This window comes from Atractosteus spatula, chromosome 25, assembly GCF_055471065.1.
Source record: "Atractosteus spatula isolate fAtrSpa1 chromosome 25, fAtrSpa1.hap1, whole genome shotgun sequence".
Taxonomy (NCBI): Eukaryota; Metazoa; Chordata; class Actinopteri; order Semionotiformes; family Lepisosteidae; genus Atractosteus; species Atractosteus spatula.
The window spans coordinates 3686972-3691329 of record NC_142730.1 but is presented as its reverse complement, the minus strand read 5'-3'; positions in this window follow the sequence as shown (position 1 = coordinate 3691329).

Genomic DNA, 4358 nt, shown 5'->3' with positions numbered 1-4358 from the left:
TGTAAGCACATGTTTACTGTGATTATTATAAGCACTTATGGTTCTATGTAGTAATAGCTTGCAGTTATTATGGTTATACTAGCTGTGATCTAATATTTATATTAAACTTTTTCGTAATGATTAATTTGTATATGGTGGGATAGATAAGAAAAAAGAATAGAACATGCTTATAAGATTAATGTATGTTATTTTAGAGTCCCGCCCATATAATTCTTTAAACTTATTTTATAGTATTGTTTTTTGGTTATTACTGAAAGTGACTTATTTGACAGTGATGAGACCTTTGCCTGCCATTTAGATTTCCACGTTTGTGTAACTTAGTTGGGTAATAAGCTGAAGTTGCTAAAACTTTTTCCTGAAGTGAGTGTATTGCTGGATTTGTTGTGAATATCATGTTCGCTCTGATAACTGTGTTAAAGTGGGGGAAAAAAGATGTATTATTACATTTGAAAAAGCCACTGTTAACGTAACTTCCTTAAGTTGAACAGCCCATATCTTCTACCTTTTTAAGATCTTGAGAAAAAGTACCACAGTAACTGAGGCCATTAGGACCCTGTTTCTCATGCAGTTGGTTGTAGCTTAATGATCTAAGAATCCCTATTAAGCTATTTCATTTCAGGATCTTGGAATATTGCTTTACGGATATATGAATAAAAATTGTCCACAGGATAGAATGCTGGAAAGATTAGGATTTTTGCACAGTCCCTTTGTTTAAATTGCTTACTCCACTAATATTTCAAACGTAATCCAGATTTAGGAAACAAATCTAGGAATCGCCACACTATTCGTATTTAGTTTGTAGTTTGTATTGCTGTTCATTGAACATACAGCATGGATCGTCTTCATATTTTAAAAGAACTGCAGCCGTTTCTGGTACATATTGTATAATGTGCTTTGGTATTTTTCTTATTGTAATGGAGATGTAGATGGTAAAAATAATGATCACTTGATTGCTTGAGCTAAAAAAAAAAACATTTGAAGTGGCTCTTCAATGGGATTGGGAAAAAAAGTTTTATACAATTTAACCTTGGATGGTAAAAATGCCTGTGCCCCCACCCCATGCAAAAGCAAACTGTGGTATATCGCTTGCTCCTCAGAAAGAGCAGACCTGATGGTGAAGTTTCCCTGAACTCTGGTGAATGGATTCCCAACAGTGATTAACTGTCCAAATGCAATGTACAGCAAATAATGGCCTTGACATTTTTTTTGTTAAAATGGTTTATTTTTTACCCAGGGGTACCGTTGTTAGGGTCAAGAAAGAATAACATTAATAAGTAGATTGTGTTCGGAGACTAAACTTGTAAATCCGTCAAACTCTTTAGATAAAACTGGGACAGTCAAAATAAGACATGCTCACTCTGTGTTCTTTCCAATATACTCCCTGCTTAATTGTTGAGTTGGTATTTAATGTAAGGATTAGTATAACGGAGTGGATTGGAAGGGCCACCATGCCATGCTGAATACCCCTTATCTAACTCATAATTGATGGTATGAATGGCACACCCAGTGGACACTGTGTTAAGTTATTGGTTCAGGAACTGTTTGAAGCACTTAGGTGGGTCGTGCTTTTGATGGCGAGAGAAATGTGGATGAGAAACCCCACCTATCTGGATTTCAAGGCAACAGCACTACTCCTGGTCACAGATTGCAGTGTGTTGGCTGCTGCATTCACCTCTCGGTGGCAGGGGGTGATTCACTAACTGCTCTTGTAAATATACAGCAACTGTAGCAACTCCACAGAAGGAAAGGACTGATCACATTGAGACAGGACATAATAAAGCCAAGCAAGGCCCCGGACGCGGAGACGGACCTCGCGCTGTTTCGTTTGTGTGAAAGTAAGGAGGACGGCCTATAGCCTTTCACCCTTCTTTTCTCCTGAGCCCATGGCTGGAACTGTTCTTACTGTGTAGGATGACCAAGAAGAAAAATGGTGGAAAGACGTTGGTTGTTGGTTATTAATTATTTTGTACATTGTTTTTTTCTTTATCCTGGGTGGGAATGGGGTGGGTGAGAGGGAAGGGAAAGATGGGGAGATAAGATACAGCCTAAGACTTTTTTGTTTTCTTCAGTAGTGTAAGCATGGAATTAATTCATAGCAAAGGCTAAGAGTCTTGCTCAACACGAAATAGCCAATGGGTCACACCTTTCTTTTTTTTTTCCCCTTAAGTAGCAAAACAGAAGTAACTACCAATGGTAGGGCCCCAGACCCATGGGCAACACCCAGTGGCTGTGTGTCTCTAGGTAGCTAGGAGCCAATCACATTGTTGTCTTTTATAACATTGCAAAATAAATAACTGCGAAATTTCTTTGTCAGATCTTATTTGTGCCTTTTGTTTCCTGGAACTAATTAAGTTTGTGGTGATTTTAGAATGCCATTGGATTGTTTCTTACATTTATTCTTTTTGTATCTTGTGTGTCCTAGACCTGGCTAACTGTAAGTTAAATTTTGTTTGAGAGTGGTGCTTGTTATTTTTCTTTAAAAATGGCTTATAGGATATATTGGTTAAAAGACCATCCCTTTCTTTTTTTGCTCTTCCCATTTCAAACAAGCATTGTTAGAAGGAAGTAAAATAGTGTCACACAATGATCTGAGTCCTATTGGAAAACTGTTGCATTCTTTTTCCAGATTTGCTTTGAGGTAGTACCCTGTGTTACAACAAGATGTTTCACAAGAAAGACATTAAACCACAAAGGTAGATTTTATTAATCCTAATTGGGTTTTTTTCTAGTTCTGTTTCTAGAAGGTGAGTGGCACAGCCTTCATTACTTTATTGGGTGGGAGAATTTTAGACTATATTCCTTGCAATTAAAACTTAAGTGGTTGAAAGTCATATTGTATGTTATTACCCCAAGAAGCCAGTACTTTGTGGTCTCAGACATGCATGTTTTTTACTTCACAGGTTATATATAATCTACCGATTGTTCTGTTTATGCTTTATAACAAGATACTTATTTCATTGCTGGTGTCAGTTTAGGTGCCCGAGTGCTGCAGGTCACTTTCCATCACCCATTAATTAGAATGTTACCATGTTTAGATTTTGATCAATTTAAAAAATAGTCTGCTTATGTCAGGAGGATCATTTTCATAGGTAACGAATAGTGGTACAATATTAAAAATAATGAAGGATGTTCACTTTTAAGGTTAAATTTAGTTAATTAAAAATCAGGGTAAGGTTAAATTTAGTGTTGAAACAAAGTATTGATTTGTTTCTAAAGTAAGCCAGCCATCTGATAACTCCTGAAAATTCCCAGCTGAGAGTTGTATTTATTTTCCATTTCACAGAACTGCTGTTTTTCTGGTAAGTTATTGAATATTAATCACACAGCAATACAGTACAGTTGTGTCCCTGTGTGGGGACTATTTTAGCTTCGTAATGTTCTACTGAATGTGATGCAATAAAACATTCAACTGTCTTTTCCATTAGTGGTGTAATTTGGACTTGCGTTTGACAGTAATAATGGCAATAAAGGTTTTTTATGTGCTCAGAGTGAAGCAGCAGGTGACCAGGAATGTCATTTAGGGGTTTGGCTTACATTAACAGACCAATCTAAAGGGTCGGGAACTTTGTTTCTAACAAGATAAGACTGTCTCCGTCTTTGGGGTAGGGTCCGTAAAGCTGGTGTCCACACAATTCTGATCGGGTTTACCAAGTATTTCGCAATTGTCCAGGCCCAGGGTTTTTAAGTCTAAAAACAGGCATGGTATGTAATTATTAAATGCCACCCTAAGATTTGAAACTTGAGATCTCGGAGTCTTAGCCTTTCATTTTATATGAAATGATGTCAGCGGACCAGTAGATGCTAACCCTTGCTCTTCGCTGGGAATTCCAAGACAAAATACTTGAGAACATGGGGACATAAGGACATGGCTTTAGGATCACTTCAGTTTCACACCAACATGCTTCACCCCAGATACAAAGTATTTTTATAAGCATTTGGGGACTAAATAAAAACCCCATCTGGTTAATTACTATTATAATTTGCAACTGTCATGAGAAAAACCTAACACTAACCTTTGGGTACTTTTATGTTACTTTTTTAGAATTTATGAACAGTGCCTAATGTTGACAGGAACCTTAGAAACCATTTCACCAATGAAAATGAAATTTACCTGTGTGTGATTTCAAAGAAAGTAATTTGACAATTCCAAAATTAAAGAAAAAGGAAAACATAACCAAAGATTTCCGGTTTAAAGTATTTTTTTTTTCAACTGAGCTTTAATGTTTTAGTAGCTGCTTGGAACTGGAGCTTAAAGGTTTTCTTCTCACTTTTTTGCTGCAGTTTATGGGTAGTTTAACAAATCAGTGGTATTTCTAAAACTAATGTACTGGTTAAGTCTCTTGTAGCCATATTTTAAA